The sequence below is a fragment of the Vipera ursinii genome, assembly GCF_947247035.1.
Source record: "Vipera ursinii genome assembly, chromosome: 2".
NCBI lineage: Eukaryota > Metazoa > Chordata > Lepidosauria > Squamata > Viperidae > Vipera > Vipera ursinii.
In genome coordinates this window covers 262,711,175-262,729,888 of record NC_139513.1, presented here as the reverse complement: position 1 = coordinate 262,729,888, position 18,714 = coordinate 262,711,175, and the positions used below count along the sequence as shown (strand labels likewise).

General features: G+C 37.3%; 1 protein-coding gene across 1 annotated transcript in view; it reads right to left on the bottom strand.

The window, feature by feature from the left end:
• IQGAP2 (IQ motif containing GTPase activating protein 2) overlaps positions 1-14,562 on the bottom strand; it is a 174,025-nt gene extending 159,463 nt beyond the window's left edge. Inside the window, exon 1 of the mRNA XM_083354738.1 lies at positions 14,554-14,562. The gene's annotated coding sequence lies outside the window, so the exon portion shown is untranslated. The remainder of the gene's footprint in view (positions 1-14,553) is intronic.
• Between the last annotated feature and the right edge of the window lie 4,152 nt (positions 14,563-18,714).

Genomic DNA, 18,714 nt, shown 5'->3' with positions numbered 1-18,714 from the left:
GACATAGATCAGTTTTTGGAAATTATTTCATTTTGAATGAAGCATGGAAGTGTAGAAATAGAAATTCTTCTGCATACAATGCACACTTTTTAATAAATTCCATTGATGACATAATTGCAAAGGGAAATAGACGGAAAGAGCCTTACAGAGCCAACTTGGAATGTCTCTTTCTTTGCAGTTATTGTTTAAAAGAGAAAGTAGGAGTGCAAGAAGCACTGGAGAGAAAGTGCACAATGGATCTGAGTTAATTATTTTTCTTTTCCCAGCTTTCCATGTATATTGAGCCTTGGTGGAGCAGTGGGCTAATGCCTCCTTAAGTAACACCAGCTGCAGCAGAAGCAACTGCAGCATTTCCCTATCCATGTTTTTAGGAAACATTGAACTTGAGGATATGTAATTCTTTTAGACTATACTGGACCCTGTAACCCATTAAGTCATCCTTTGAAAGAAAGGTAGTATAGTCTGAACAGAATTAAGTTTAATTTTAGACTGATCACAGTTTTCTTTACACATATATAGTCTAAGAAGACTATATATGTGATAAAATGTAATTTTATATACATAAATATACATAAATATGCATATTATATATATTATTTATATATATTTATATACATAAATAATATATATAATATGCAATTTTAATGCAAATAAACATTAATAAATCTATATTTATTCACCTAAATAGCTAAACAGAATGATTGTGGGTTGGCAATTAGTGCAGGTTCTCATCCCACCAGGCTCAAGGTTGACTCAGCCTTCCATCCTTCCCAGGTAGGTAAAATGAGGACCCAGATTGTTGGGGGCAATTAAGCTGACTCTGTAATAATGCCGCTTGGGGTGTGTGTGAAAGCCCTAATAAGCAGGCATATACATAGAATGAAGGCTACTGCTAAGTTTGTAAGCCGCCCTGAGTCTTCGGAGAAGGGTGGGATATAAATGGAATTAAAATAAAAAAAAATATTGATTTCCGAGCAGAAGGATGAGGAAGCAGTGATCTATTTTGATATATGGTTTTCTGGACATGAAAATGGTACATTGTATACTTGGATTCAACATTTAAGAATTCAAATCCTGGCCCAGAAGTCAAGTCTCTCTCTATATTTTTTCTAAAAATGTAATCCAAAACATTTATCTTAAAAATAATTCTGATTAAAACCAAATATTCTTTGATTTATTGATTTTGGACCAGTCTTGAAATGGAAAGTAACCAGCATAATTTAGTCCTTTTTTTAAAAAGCCAGTATAAATGTTACTATGCAGAAAAGAAAATGCTCATCTGTTTGAATCCACCATCTCATGCAATTTCCTGTTCTTGCATTCTTACATTTCAATCAGGATGCGCCCTTCATTTTTGTAAAGTAAGGAAAATTGCAAAATACATATATACATAAGTTAGGAGGCTTCAAACATGTTGCCAGCCTTTGAACCTAATATATTCTAACTTACTGATATTTGAGTGTGTTTCATACATACACAACTCTCATTACAATGCAATTACACAATCTGATAGGAAGTTTGGTTCTATGGGAGAAAAAGGAGTTCTTATTCCCAGGCTCATTGCCTGGAGAAGTTGAATATCTATCAAAGAGGCTGAAATGGGTCTCCAAGCAGACAGGGAAATCTAATTAGCATTTCAAATTCCTTCCCACCAATGTCACGTTCATGTACAAAAACAATTTGTTGTGCAATAGTTTGCATTTAAAGCAAGCCCAAGAATGAGCTAATCTGACATTATGATTGGAATCAGTAATGTTTGGGTGAGAGGCAGGAATTGTAGATGTGGCAGTCAAGCAAGCAAATGTTTGCTAACAATATTCAGTAAGCCCAGAGCAACTGTTTGCAAGAGAAATTTGAAGAAAGTGATTGAACTATATATGAAGAAAGAAGTATACATTCCATGAACAGCTTGAACTAGTTTACTTTTTCTGTAGATTCCTGGAGACGGGGTGGTGATTTGGACCCCTTCACTGAATTGTTGCCAACATTGATTTTGCTAATTAGGGATAGTGTCTTCACCAACATCTGGGAAACAATATTATTCATTCCTGCTCTCAGTTGAAAATAACTATCCTACATGTTATTTAAAGAAACTGACATATTAAAGAGACAGAAAGTCCAAGATATGGTTTACAGCCCAAATTGGTAGATATATATCTTCTGGAGTAAATTACAGGTAGTTCTTGACCATTCAAAATTACAACAGGTCCAAGAACAGGTGCTTTACAGCCTGTAAAACACTTCTGTCCTCAAAAAATGTTGTCCCCCACCCCACCCCGCTCCAGTCATATGACTGCATTTTGGGTGCTTGTCAACTGGCTGGCCTTTAGAACTGGTTTGCAGGATCCTATGATCATGTGACCACAATCTGCAACAGTTTTGACAGTTTCCAGCATTTTTTGCTGGCTTCTGGCAAAAAAAAACCATTTGGAAGAGTGCTTACAACTGGAAACCTTGTCGCAATTGTGATCATAAGTCTGAGAACTACTAGTACTTACATAATCCCCTGACCAAAAGCAAAGCCTGTTTTCTTCAGTACTATAGAAACAAAAGCTCCAAAAGTACAGAACTAGTGAAATCATATTACCAATATATTTGAAGAAGCTGGATCAGGCAGGATGTCAAATTACATCAATATGCCAGGCTAGGTACAGTTGTCACCACTTGAACTTTCCTGAAAAGTACAATATTACATACTAATAAAATGGATAAAGCAAGAGTGAGATATAATTCTGTCATGTACCGTATAATCTGCATTAGTATAAATTAAATATCTAATTAATTGGCAAAATAAATAAAACATAGAAAAGAGTTTAAAAATATTCTTAAATTTGCAAGTTATATTAATATCCTACCTACCTTTGGCCTCCTAGTTGATATGTAAGATTTAAAATGATTTTTCTCATACAGCATAATATGAGAAACAAAAATGACATGTATTTATCATGGGTGGCAATAATATTAACAACTAATCTATTTCTGTCCATATAATATAACTACCTGCAGAAAAAATGTTTCTGCAATTTCCATAGAGCATGGGTGTCAAACTTCCCACGACACTTTACGTGTCGCAACGTATCATGACTTTTTTTGCATTGCTGGAGCTGGGGTGGGTGGGGCCTCTGCATGATGCAACCGGCCCATGGGTCGGCAGTTTGGCACCCCTGCCATAGAGGATGACTGTAAACAATTTTAATTTCACTTTCAACAGAATATTTCTGATGTATTGTCAATACATTACCTTTAAAACACTCTCAGTTCTATGAAAGCGTCTAAGCTGATTTTGTGTACCAATCACATTTTTAAACACTGTAGTTTTCAAAAAAAATTGCATTCATTATCTTTTTGTTTTGGTAATAAATACATGCTATACTCAGTATATCCTCAGTGCAAAGAATAGTTCTTTATTTGAATATAGTGGAGTCTGTTATTCAAACTGGTATACATTAAATATTTTTGCTTTTATTGCACAAAGTAATATTTTTCCAGATACTTAATATAGTCATCACCTTTAGACATCATCATCCTATATAGAACATGCCTTTTCACAAGGATACAAATGCACATGGCCTTATATTTTTGGCAGTTAGTTGAAACACAACCTGACAATGTGTCAGTACACTAAAAAAACCCCACCTAGTGGGGAGAGGGAAATAGCATACCAGTAGTCCTGTTACTCGTCCCAGCTTCTGCCCACCTAGCAGTTCGAAAGCACATAAAAAATGCAAGTAGAAAAATAGGGACCACTATGGTGGGAAGGTAACAGCGTTCCGTGCGCCTTTGGCGTCTAGTCCTGCCGGCCACATGACCACGGAGACCTCCTCGGACAAGCGCTGTCTCTTCGGCTTTGAAACGGAGATGAGCACCAGCCCCTAGAGTCGGAAACGACTAGCACGCATGTGCGGGGGAACCTTTACCTTTACCTTTAGTCCTCAATTAATGACTGTCTTGTTCAGCCACCATTCAAACTTAAAACAGCACTGAAAAAGTAGATTTACAACTGATCCTTGAACTTATGGCTATTATATTGAACCCACAGTCACATGATCACCATGTGTGACCACCAAAGCTGACTTCTGACAAGTAAAATCAGTAGAGAAGCTGATAGAAAGTTATAATTATGGGCACATGATACAGAATAGAATAGAATTCTTTATTGGCCAAGTATGGTTGGAAACACAAGGAATTTGTTTCCGGTGCATAAGCTCTCAGTGAACATACAAGTAATCAGTGCTTTTTTGTAAGAAAAAAGGTGCCGGAACTCACATCTTGTTAATCTTTTATTTACCTTTTGCACGTAGTCATTCACCATACACACATCCACACACGTCAGTTGTGTAACGAAACATAACGGTCACTGCCCGCAGTAAGCACTTAGCGCACAACCACAAGACCAATCACAAGTCTTTTCATGGCTGCACTTGAGAAAGAAATGAAGTCAAATTGAAAAGCATGATTAATGTGATAGCATAACTGGAACTTTGATAGAATTAATGAAGAATAAAAGGATAATGAGGTGCCCTGAATGTGAAATAGACAAGTTTAAGAATGGATTTATGAGTAAATGGACATAGAAGAAAAGAAGTAAAAAAGTCAAATTATTGAGTAGTGGGCTTCAGTAGGCAAGGAGCAGACCAGCATAGTTACAACATTATTTATTGACTCAAACTAGAACTGGAGAACTGCAGGCAATTGTTATGTTAAGTTAGTTTTACTTTAGCAGGGATTAACACAACTTTATATATATTCAATACATAATACCCCTTTCCTCTAGGATAGTTATCACCCTCACTCTGTTCAATATTCATAGTCTTTGAATTAGGCCGCGGGGGGCACGGATCCTGGTGGACCTCTGCAATGTTATTGGAGAGTCCTGTTCAAGTAGAGTATTATCCATCTCCAGTTGAACAGAGTCGTGATGGCCATTTATATCGCCCGTGAGTGGCAGTGGCTCTACAGCCCTTCACACCTATGTTTCCCTGGAGGCAGCCACGAGTGATGTAGGCAAACTCGGAGGAAAACAGTTCTCTTGTGTGTCTGATAAAACCTCGGGATCCTCACCCGGGACTGGCCTGGCCTGCTGATGCCGTAACTGATCAATGTGGGGTCTGACCATACTATCATTTTCCAGAATAACCTCATATGACAAGGGCCCCATTATCTTAGTTAACCTAGCTGCCACCCAAAGTGCCTCACTTCCATAGTTCCTGGCCCAGACCAATTCACTCAGCTGTAAGTTCCTGGAGGACTTTGGTTTGAGCTGTCTCTGCTGTTACTCTGTCTGGGTGAAGTCAGTTGAGCTTCGTGGTGAGCCGGTGAGCCCACCTCAGCTCTGCTGGGCTGCGACCTGTTGCTGTACTGGGAGTTGTGTGTTGACACAGCAGGAAGTTCACCAGGCGGTGATTCCAGTCCCCAGTCATCATCCGCTTGAGCGCCTCCTTTGTGGTCCTGACCATTTGTTCTGCCTGACCATTGGTTGTGGGGTGGAATGGAGTGGATGTTACATGCTGAATCATGTTGGCATTGAGGAAAGAATGAAATTCTCCTGCTGTGAATTGTGTCCAGCATCCCAACTTCGTTGCCACTATTGTGTAGTGGGCTTCAGTAGGCAAGGAGCAGACCAGCATAGTTACAACATTATTTATTGACTCAAACTAGAACTGGAGAACTGCAGGCAATTGCCTGCAATTTATACTCTGAACCCACAGGGCCTTAACCAATCACAGTACCTGAAAAACCTGCCCAAATATGAATGTTCAAAGTTTCCCTCCAAAACAGTTGGAGTTAACAGCCAGGGTCATCTAAAGGTTAATTTCATTTTAGTTTCACAAGCAGTTGGAATTAAGTTAGTTTCACTTTAGCAGGGATTAATACAACTTTATATATATTCAATACATAACACAAATGACTGTAAGAAATGAAAGTATAAAAATAAATGGAAAGCAGATGTGAGGAAAGAAAACATGGAAGTTTTCTAGAACACAGAAAAAGTATTTAATGGAGTACCACAGGGGTGTGTGAGAGTACAAATTCCTTCTTGAATAATGAGGTGAAAAAGGCTGTGGATGAGGGAAATATCTCATATAAGAGAATTATTGTGCCAAAAAAAAGAGTATAAGAGAAAGAAATAGTGCAACATATATGGAGGGAAAATAGTTGCAAAATGTTGTCAAAGAAAATTAAAAGAAGCAGAGAACATGTTTAACTGGAATATGAAAACTGCATTTATGACCGTTAATTAAAATAATACGCTTGATTAAAGCCCACACTGCTTGGATCCACTTATACATTATGCCAATACATTATAACAACCTAGGTTCTTGAGAAGAACACAATGTATATGAAGCCAATGTCAGCTCTCTACATGGGGCTGCCCTTGAGGACCACCCGGAAGCTCCAACTGGTACAGAATGCAGCCGCGAGAGTGGTGTTGGGAGTCTCCCGATACTCCCACGTTACACCTCTGCTCCGTGAGCTGCATTGGTTGCCAGTTGTCTTCCGGGTGAGATTCAAGGTACTGGTAACAGTGTTTAAAGCCCTCCATGGCATGGGGCCGGAGTACCTCAGGGAACATCTGCTGCCGGCATCAAGCTCCCTGCGCCCTGTGCGTTCCCACAGAGAGGGCCTCCTCAGGGTGCCACCGATCAGAGAATGTCGATTGGTGGCCCCCAGGGGGAGATCCTTCTCTGTGGGCGCTCCGGAGCTGTGGAATCAGCTGCCGGTAGAGCTCCGGATGGCGCCCGATCTTCGCTCCTTTCGTCGCGATCTCAAGACATTTTTGTTTGTACAAGCTGGCCTAGCCTGATGGGGATCGGTGGGGTTGTTTTATCTTTGGTCTTTTAATTTTATCTTGGGGTTCTTAGAATTGTACTTCTATTGTTTTTAATTAGGGCAATTGTTTAATCTCTTTTTAATGTTTGTATTTGCTATTTTATTCTGCCCTGTGAACCGCCCTGAGTCCTCAGGGAGAAGGGCGGTATATAAATGTTATTAAATTAAATTAAATTAAATTAAATTAAAGGATTGGCAGCTGTGAGTTCATAAATAGGCCAAAATGAAGGAAAATCATGGCTAGATGGAGATGATGAGATCCTTAAAAAGACAGGAAGTTTAAAATACAAAGACAATGTAAGAAGCAGTGTATGGATGTGGTAGGTAGAAGGAAGAATAATTTGCAAAGTACAGTGAGTGATAATGTAAATTGGGCTGAGTTATGTTTCTTTTTCTTCTTATCACCTATATTTAATACTTTTGACTTTTTGTTCCAAACTCCTTATCTGTGTCCTTCATAACCAGTGGGGAGTAGCAAAATGGGTATGTATGTATACTATCCAAGTCAAAGATGCATATCAGAAGAATGAGATCACCAGTTTATCACTTGTACTTGAAATAAAACATTCAGAAATTTGAAAGTGAGGATTGATTAATGCCTAGACAAGTTATGTTTATATATATCCATACAAACACAGATATACAATGAGTGCTAAATCCAGAAAAAAATATGGTGATCTTGGTAGAAGTAAACCCTGAACTGCAATGTGAAGAATCTTTCCCTGTGTTTTGGGGAATTTTTTTTAGATGTCTACAGAACAGGTCAAGAAAAAGTAAGTACTGTAAATTAATAAAATTTTGCAAAAGGTTTTTCCAGTGATATTAGTTGGAAAACTGATATTCAAAGACTTGTCTTTTCATCCTAAATTTCACTTGGTGTACTTCTGTCCTAACATCTGCAAAATGTATTTAGAGGCCTTGTCTAGCTTGAATCATTTAAACAGCCTGGGATTAAAACTCCCACATTCCAATGAGTTGCAATCACAATGCATCTGGACAAATGTTAATAGAGAAAATAGCCTTACAATTATCCTATCCAAAGTGTATGGACATGGACATTCGCTTTCTCCATCAAATTTCTGCATATAATATTTGTCAATATTATTTCTACTGTATACTCAGGGCCCTGAAATAGTTTAATATCATGATACAAGGCGGACTAATTCCATCATGAATGCATTCCCACCTCAATGTACTTTTCATCTTAAAGCTGCCATATTTGCTCCCATGAATGTCCTGCTTCTATAGTCCTCTACTAATTCCTCTAGTTAGATGGATATCGTGTGGCAAGATAAGAAGACAGTCTTCTCCAATTTGCTGCCCAGATTCTGAGCCAACTGAGTCCTGAGAATTCTAGATGTCATGATCAGATATAACCTGGCGGGCCCAGGTGGGAAAGTCTGAGTAAGAATTGTTTGACTGCTGAGTTGGAACTAGAATGTTAATGTGTTATAGAAGCAACTATTTTTCTATCTCCAACCACACTGTTTTTAAGACAACAAAACCTTATTCTGTAGTTCATCATGTTGACAGTTACCAGTTTTAATTGGAATTTATTACATCATTTCATGAGATCATGTTAATATTATTAATATATAATAAGGGGGAGGAGAGAAATTAATAGATTTCCAAAATAAAGTGTTTTCAAAGCAAAGAAATTGAGGGACTGAAGTTACTGAAGCTGATCAGATACATGATAAAAGTCCCATCTGATATGGATGAAATGTGCCTGCATTGCCTGTGATAAATGTATTTACCCATCACATGAATCAGCAAAGTTCCCCTAAGGGTCTTGTGTCATATAATAACAGATGGCCTTCTTTTGGCTCTTAGCCAATTTATATAACCCTTCTTTGGTTAAAGTGTTCCCTAAATGACTATTTCTATTGCCAAAACTGTAACTGAAAGAACTGCCAGACAACCAAGATTCACCCCAAATTTAGGAAACCTTTCCTAGCTTCTGAGAGTGAAAGCTTGGAAATCAGAGCAAGTGTTTTACAAAATATACATGATTCTAGAAAGAATATGTTCACCATGCCATTGGCCAACAATTAAAATGGGTTTGTTTAGGTTTGGACTTTTTATCCAGCTTATTAATGATTTCAGTCATATTGACTAAGCAGGATGTCTATAGAACACCCTTAATGTGATGGCTCTGGATTTCAGTTAGGTTGTTGTTTATACCCAGCCCATTGTGGTTTATAAAAATCTTGTGAACACAGCCAGTTTAGTAATTCCTAACACCACCACAACCAGCAGCTTTAATTGAAAATATTGAATCCTTATCGAACCATTTTCTCCCTTTGCTAGCTATATTAATGTAGGTTCTTCAATTGCCTGTCTGTTTGTCTGTAGGCCATACTTATTCCTGAGAGAATGGGGAAAATCTCTTCTGCGGACGCTGTAGTTCCCACATATCCTGGTTATACAAAAAAGCTAAGTAAGTATCACTTGCATAAATGAAAAGAGAAACAAGAAATGCCAGAGTTTTAGAATGACTTGTTTTTAACTCTTATTTTCTCCAAATGTGTTATTGTAAAACAAGAGACTTGCAACATAAATCAATCTAGGCCTAGCAACAACAAATCCTGGGCTAGATTTTGTGAAAGATATTGGTTAATTAAAGCGTGGATTGCCAAGGGCTATGTACCCATTCTCTTCTAAGAAAAAATGCAATGGTCAATTTATAGTAGTAAAAATATCATGGGAACAGATATGTGGAGAGAAACATCAAAGTAAAGATAGACAATTACTACAGAAAACTATTGAATTACAGGTAGTCCTAGGCTTACAACCATTCGATTGAAGTTACAATGGCACTGGAAAAAAATGACTTGTGACCGTCGTTCACACAACCATTGCAGCATCCCCATGGTCACTTGATCAAAATTCAGGTGCTTGGCAACTGACTCATATTTATGACTATGGCAGTGTCCTTGGGTCATGTGATCACCTTTTGCGGCCTTCTGACAAGTCAATGGGGAAGCCAGATTCACTTAACAACTGTGGCAAGAAAAGTCATAAAATGGGGCAAAATTCACTTGACAACTATCTTACTTAACAACAGAAATGTTGGGCTCAATTTTGATCATGTCCAGGATTACCTATATATACACTACACATATATCAGTTTGAACATATATTGCCACTAATAAGGAAGCCAAAATATCCAGGCTCTTCATCACTCAAAAATAACAACACTCTAAAGCCACCATCTGTTTGTTGAAGCACAATTGGTGTTTTTTCATGATATGTGGATTTATTATTAAAAAGATATAATGCAGAAATTCAAAATATATACTCCCAAGAGTATATATCTGGCTTAAAACTGTATCTTGCTGCTTATTATCTGGCATGGATGAAAGAATGGGTGACTTTGAGAAATAGAAGGTTATTGGAGTTGGATGAACATGACACGTTTATTTACAAAATAAATGTACAATTGAAACCAGGTGTTTTCTTTTTAGGCTTGATGGATAAACAGATTAAAAGAAAACATGATACTTTGTTTCTATATATGACAACAGCAAGACTTTATACAGAAATTACTACTATGGAGGAATGGATGAATAAGTTAATGGAACTGGTTGAAAGGCAAAACTATTTTGAGTAAAGAAAATATTTTGTCTATCTTTGTTTCTGCTTGGAAACTATTTTGGATTTTTTGCCTAAAATTGAAAGAAATGAATTTTTTTAACAGCTTTGTTCTACCATCCATCTGGTAAACTCGCAAGATTCGTTTTTCTTGCCATGCACATGTATACATAACCCAAACTAGTCTGTTGTTTCTCTGTGTCACATAATATATGTGGGTACATGCATAATTCTGTATTTATTTATTTTTGTCATATTTATGTAGTGTATATGGGAGGTGGTGACCCTTTGAGAGCTGTATGCAACAAAATTTCATTTTAATGTATGCCAATTAGTGTACATTCAAAGTGACAATAAAGTTATTATTCTATTTAGTTTTGGGAATTGACAGTTAAAACTGTTTATGATTATACAATGTTTGTTATTAATTTTAGAGTTAAGAAGCTAATGTATTCTAGATTTGTATCTGAACTGTACAAACTGCACTTTTTCTATTTTTCTTTTCTGCAATTTTTCTGATATTTTTCCTAATCCCTTTTTTTCTATTTCCTTATATTTTATCTTGTTTAAACTTGTTTTATAAAAAAAGAGAAAATAATACACTCCCAATACCTTTTTTCTTATTTCAATTTTGTTTTTCATAGATATGCCAGCATTTTTGCTCCATTACAATTTCACATATGATGAAGAAAATTAATGGTGCATGCCTGCAAAGAATGATACAAAAATCCAGGGACATTTATTATCAGGGCTATTTATTGATCTGTTTCCTAAGCCCAATATCCATACTGTTTGGAAATTTTAGGAATTAGGTCTAACACATCTTGAGGGCCTCAGGTTGGAGAACCTTAATATTATTGAGCAATTTTACTATTAGAGCAATTAAACCCAAATACATCAGAAAGAACAAGTGGGAATTACTTTTCTCCTCCTTTAAAAAAATATCTTTGGGACCAGTGAGAAGAGAACTACATACACCAGTTCCAGAAATAATTTTTCTCTTTATCTTAGGAGCATCTAGGTTAGGGTATCAAACTGCCGGCCCGCGGGCCATATGCATCATGGCAAAACCATGCCCACCCCATTGCCAGCAATGGCAAAAAAGTCATGATACGTCACGTCATGTGATGTTGTGAGTTTGACACCTGTGATCTAGGAACTGGAGGGCTCATCTATTCTCAGCAAACTTAACTATCTTTATACTCCTTTTGCTTCTTCCAAGACCAGAATTCAATAAAAGGAAGACAGTGGTCTCTGAGGCTTGTACAGAGCCCATGAAAAGATATTTGAGGCCAAATCTTCCATTAGAGTACTCTTTTTCCATTAAATTGTGAGATTCAGGCTATTGTGTTGTTCAGGGATATCTTCCTGGAAAAGATATCTGACAGGATTGCAGCACAAAGTACATGTTTCAGTTGTAAGATAAAATGACACTTACATATATTTGACTGGGAAACATCCAAGGCAGGTTTTGAAGTTCTTAAATATCTAAATTATTTATCTGTCTATGTGCATGGATGTGGAAACCAGTTTGGTTGCAGTAGCTAAGGAACATACCTTGTTTTCAGATTCTCCAGACTTCAGGAGATCAATACTGAAGCATGAATCAGGTTTTCTCAGACATGTCATCTCATTAGTCTGTGAGGCTTCTTCAGTGCAACATTTCAGCTGGTGTGTGCGCGTGTGTGTGCGTGCATGTGCATGTGTGCATGTAAAAATATTTGTAATCTGTGTAAGATTTGAATTTAGGGGCACTGGTGATTAAAAGTCTTCTGTGAAGGTTAGAATTGTTGGGAGTGGTGTTATAAAGCAGGAAAATATACCCTCAAGTGTTTAATTATATAGATTTTCCCCACCTCATTTTTGCCAAATCCATGCCATAATCACAGAGCAGTTTAAAAATATGGTTTGCAGTTATTTATGAAGTTTGTTTTAAAGCTGCCAGTCATGTTCACTGGCTTTTAGGTCCATCCTGTGCATAGTAAACGTTGTTAGCGTTGTTCGTTGTACAGAACTTAGCTTCAAGATGGAAAGATGTGGTTATCGGGTGACACAGGGCAGAGATTATGAACACCATCATAGCTTCTGTCTGAACTTCTAAATAGCTCAGCATAGGTATCAGTGGCACATATCAAATGTTTCTGTATCCTGCTATTTAAGGATACAGAAATCACAAAGAACAGAGCAACATTCAAGAACCACTAGTGAATCTGCAACAGTGCTTCCTGCTGTGTTTCCTGCCCGATAGGAACAGACGTTATTAATATGAAGCAAGGGCCGAGGCTTCGATAGTGAGGTTGGTTTAACAGGAAGACGGGAAGTTCAGAGAAAAATGCTGATTCCCTCAGCCCCATCCTGCTCCCCAATCTTTGGGAACAGCAGTTTTCTTTTTACTTCCTGCACTGTCCTCTTTTTCAAATCCAGGTCTGCTTTAAAATATTTACTAGAAAAAGGTATGTGTAGATATGCACAACTAGGTACATACACTGATTCTGAAGGGAGCATGGAGAGCCATCCACATTTACTTGTCTCAAATTAAGTTACAATTGATAATAAAGTTTGAGATAGTCCCTGGATGGATAAAAGAAATAACTGCAGTTTCAGCTTTAATCATGGAAACACACTCTAATTGACACAGAACAGGATCCAGATCTAGGAAACACATTATTGGCCATCCTGAATCACCTTATCAGAACAGTTTGGTAGCTTTCAAAGCCAAGAGGTTCAAAAGGCACAAACTAAAATACCTAAGACTGAATCTTTAACTGTCCACATTGGAATGATTGGAAGTTGGGATTTGAAACTATTAATGTCAATACATTAGTTTGTTCAAATCTAGAAATACATTTCAGAGGTGCAGCCTAAAGTGTCCCATACTTTCCCCATATTTTCTTAGCATACATGTACAAAGGGATAAAAGCAGTTTCTTAAATTGTCATTTTAAGTCAATTGATGCACATTTAGGAAAAATACCTTTACTATTAAAAAGGTAAAGGTAAAGGTTCCCCCGCACATGCGTGCTAGTTGTTTCCGACTCTAGGGGCCGGTGCTCATCTCCGTTTCAAAGCCGAAGAGCCAGCGCTTGTCCAAGGACATCTCCGTGGTCATGTGGCCGGCATGACTAGACGCCAAAGGCGCACGGAAGGCTGTTACCTTCCCACCGTAGTGGTCCCTATTTTTCTACTTGCATTTTTACGTGCTTTCGAACTGCTAGGTTGGCAGAAGCTGGGACAAGTAACAGGCGCTCACTCTGTTACGCAGCACTTGGGATTCGACCCGCCAAACTGCCGACCATCTTATCGACAAGCTCAGCGTCCTAACCCACTGAGCCACCGCGTAACTATTACTATTACATTTCAGCATTTTGGCGCTTTATGCCACTCTTTCTGAAACAGACTTTTAGCACACCATACATCTTTTTTTTGCTTCTGTATTTTATAGTTTCTCATTAAAAACATGTTCACATACCCAATCTTTTAAATTTTGCTCCCTATTTTGATGTATATGGGGAGGAATTAGTTTCACTATCAAGATTAGTTTTATTGTTTTCCAATGAAATGGATAAGGTTGGGGAAATCGTAACTGATGTTTTTCCTTCAAAAGAGTTGTACTAAAAGCACTGTGCAGAGTAGTGATTTAGAAAACAGGCCAATAGACTATATGAGCCGAGACCTGAAAACTTCAAATGCTCCCTAAAAGTCTTAGATATGGAGTCCCACTAAAATTCTCACTAAATTGCAAATTTGAATGCAAGATGAAGTCAAATTAAGTACATTTTTATCTTTCTAATCAAATGCATGTCTTTGTCCTGTTTACATTTTGATGTGTTGCCAGCCACTATTCCACTCAGTTCTCCTTGAAGACGTCACATGCTTAGTTAAATAACAGAACAGAATAAAAGTTGGAAAGGTCCTTGGAGATCTTCTAAACCAGGGGTAGGCAACCTTGGTTATGGACTTCAATTGGCTGGCTCAGGAATTCTGGGAGTTGAAGTTCACGAGTCATAAAAGAGCCAAGGTTGCCTACCCCTGTCCTAGACCAATACCTTGCTCATGGAGACCATTTATTTATGGCCCTTTGTTTATAGCCCAATGCTTTGTGTGAGCCCAGCTTATTTTTTTATTCAACAAACCACAATACAAGAAACCATGTCAAGAAAATGAGATAACCTATCCACATCTTTTTCCTTTATGAGATGTAAAGAGGGATTGTTACATTTAAAGTGGGACACATTTCAATAGTGAACTAGCAATAAATATTCTTAAAAGTGTACAGTAAGTCTTTTAAATATACATCATATACATAGTATGAAGGCTATTGCTAAGCACATTGATTTGTGCTTAGATTGTAAGCCGCTCTGAGTCTTCGGAGAAGGGTGGGATATAAATGGGATTAATTAAATAAATAAATAAAATAATAAATAAATAATAAATAAATGTATTCATGTAAAGTTACTGGTACTTTAATAACACCTATGGACTATTTAATATCAGATCAAAGTAGCAATGGTGGAATCCACTCAAATGAGTCCCCTGTTCTTACATACCAAGTAAAGACAAGGCTAAGATGACTGGCGTTTCTTCCATTAACTAAACTTAAATGTTTCATCCAAGGAAAATAAGACTATAATAACACACAGGAAAGCTGGTCATTTTACCCATTTGCCGTTCAAATATAAGATAGAAGGATGACTGATGAGGTAGCAGAAGCCTTGTAAAGTATTTGAAAATTATATGTAAAATTAAATGAATCCTAAAATTGTGATTTTATAAAAAAAATCTTGCTTTAGTCTAAGTACAAAATGTTTGCTTCTGACAATATTTTCCCATGTTCAGGACAGTCTGGAGGAGAGCAAATCAAATAATTCTTCTTTTCCCACTTTCACAGAAAAACCCTATAGACCTGTCATGTAGTAGACATATCACGTCATCTTGAATGTTTGTTTCTCTGCAAGGGAAAGTTTCATTATTTGTTGACCTGTGCAAGACAGGAAAAACAAAAACAGCAAATATTTCTTATTTTCCTTCCTATGTGTTTACAGTATTTAAATTATCTCAAAAGTAGGTGAAAGGGTGAACTTCAGTGAGGGATGGCACATACGACCTAAGAACGAACAAAGAGATCTCCACAGTTCCATCTCTTCCTTTATGAACTGGAAGTTAGTTAAGCACTACATGAAAAAGGACGACACAGCTCAAGCAAATTTATTTTACATATATGACATTTTGATCATTAGAGGATTAATATAAGTAATCAAACATCAGCAACATCACAATGGAGTTGAGTGGTCTATTGGGTAAGTAAATAAATAAATCTTAGCCAAAGCCTGTCATTTGTGTAGGTCACGTTTCTTTTCAACTCTATTGTACTGCTGTAGCATACTCTTTTTTTTTGCAAACTTTTTTTCCCCAAACTTTCTTTCTGCCACATCCCATTGTATCTTTGCACTGTCGTTGATGCTTTAGACCCTGCTATTTCCTATTCGGATAGGGAAGTGGGGAAATGTGGTCACAGAGACAAAAGGATTTACAAGTATTACAGGTTATATATTTCAGACAAATGAATACACACGTCTTTGGTTATTTTTGTGCACTTCCTCCTTTTAATCTTCCAAGTGTACTTTCTCTTTTTGCCTAGATTTTGCCAAAATTGTGTCCTGAATTTGGCCAAGCTTACATTATTAATAAAAATGCAGTCTGGAGTCAAAATATTATTAGAGTCTGAAAAAGTAACATGACTGTACTATAATTAGATTTTATTATGTTGGCCTTACTCTGGAGCTGATGCTCGGATTTCCTTCTAAAGCTTTAGTTATGGCTCCATAATTTTAAGAGATTACATTCATGAAGGAAGCAGACAAAACACATCATTCTATATGGACAGTACATATCAAAAGCATGGTTTACAGCTGGTGATTCATCAAAAACCCCAATCTGTACAAGGCTTCAGATTTCATACCTAGAAGTATTAAGTGTCCCCTAAGGGAAACACAGGTTAAACGTTTCTTCCCTCCAAATGAAAAGAAAGCTGTTAAAAGATTAAAGACCTGACTATAAAAGGTTAACCAAATTACAACAAAAGGAAAATATTAAGAGCTATGTTGAACTGAAAATAACCATTACAAAATTCATCAACAATGTGAAGATTTTCTACTAACTTAGGACACCATTAGTATGGATTCTTGGCTTAAATCAGTATTAGAACACAAATATCTGCACTGAATAGCAATTTAAAACATAAAGATTACAGATCACACATAGAGAAAAAGCAGTTAGCCTAAATCTTCTCAATTTTATTTAGAATGTACATAGTTAAGGCATGCCTACTTTTCCCTGGTTGACCTTAATGTATTTCTTTGGGGGGAAAATATGAGTCAGAATTTGGAAAGATAGTGTGTTAAATTATGGTGCAATTATATGTACTGTATGCATGTAAGAATACACAGGACATTTTTTCCCAATGGGATATCTTTATACCTTTACCTCTCTGTTATTTTAATCTGTTTAAAATGCCTTTATCAAAATGTAGGTATGACTGCCAGGCCATATAAAGGCAGCCCTTCAAACAGCTTTCCCTGACAAGTCTCCCTTCAAATGTACTGAACTATAATTATAATAATTTCCAAATAGCATGGCAAATTGATTTAAGATTATGGAAGTTGTAAATCAATTGTCTTGAAGGGTACCTGGTTGAAAAAAAGTGCCTTAGTTGGTCAGCTATCTTTTTCACTTGCTTTAATTTGAATTTTTGCACTGAGCAGGAGGCTGGACTTCAAGGTCTAAATCAACCCTTCCAGCTCTGATTCTATGATATGCTGGCCTGCATTGTCTGCTTAGCGGCGATCCTGTTCTATTAGGCTAAAACATTATGTATGTCTATAACTAGACGATTAAAATTATCTTTAAAAATCCTTCAATTTGTATATCAATTGTTTTTGTTAACCACACTTACTTATAAAATATATATATTATTATCAGAACAATAGAGGGGCATTGCTCTCCCATACTATAATTTTAATTTTAAAAACATTCTGAAAAGGATGACATGACTTAAAAACATTTCATTTGTACTCACATCATCTTGTTAGTTTAGTTACAAAACACAGAATAATAGAATTGGAAGGTACCTTGGAGGTCTTCTAATCAACCCTCTGCTCAAACAAGAGACCTTATACCATTCTGAACAAATGACTGTCCAATCTCTTCTTTAAAACCTCCAATGATAGAGGATGCACAACTTCTGGGGGCAAGTGTTCTCACTGTCTGGAAATTTCTCCTTAATTGTAGGGTGGATCTCTCTTTGATAAGCTTCCATTCATTACTTATTGTCCTGCCTTCAGGTGCTTTGGAGAATAGGTCAACCCCCTCTTCCCTGTGACAGCCCCTCAAATATTGGAAGACTGCTATCATGTTACCCTAGTCCTTATCTTTGTTAGACTAGACATACCTGAGGGAACACCTGCTGCCGGCATCAAGCTCCCTTCGTCCTGTGCGCTCCCACAGGGTCTTCTCAGGATACCGCCGGTAAGATTGCCGGCGGACAATACCCAGCGGGAGGGCATTCTCTGTGGGTGCGCCGGCCCTTTGGAACCAGCTGCCTGTAGAGCTTAGGACTGCCCCTGACCTTCGCTCATTCCACCGGGACCTGAAGACCTGGCTCTTCGAACTTTCTGGCCTGGACTGAGAGTATTAACTGGGGTTTTAATTGTATTTTAATTGTAACTGGGTTTTTATTTCAAGGTTAGTGTAATCATTTTAATTGTTTTTAATTTTTGTAATTTGTTGCATTGTTTTTAAAAACCTTGTGAACCGCCCTGAGTCCTACGGGAGAAGGGTGGTATATAAGTCTAATAAAATAAATAAATAAATACCCAGTTCCTGCACTGTATGCCTCCAGTCCCCTCATCACTTTTTGTTGCTCTTCTCTACACTCTTTGTAGAGTCTCAATATCTTTTTTGTGATCAAAACTGGAAGCATTATTCCATGTGTGGTGTTACCAATGAAGTATAAAGCGGCAATATCACTTCACATGATCGTGATATTATCCCTCTGTTGATGCAACCTAGGACTGCATTGGCCTTTTTGGCAGCTGCAGCACACTGCTGGCTCACACTGGTATAATTATTATTTTCATCTTAAACAGATTCAGTTACAACAGGCTAGGGTTTCCCATGCCTAAATCTGTGTGTGTGTGTGTGTGTGTGTGTGTGTGTGTGTGTGTGTGTGTGTGTGTGTTTTATATAGTGGTTTACAAAAGAAACAATGCCATGGTTTTTGTCTTTTCCTGTA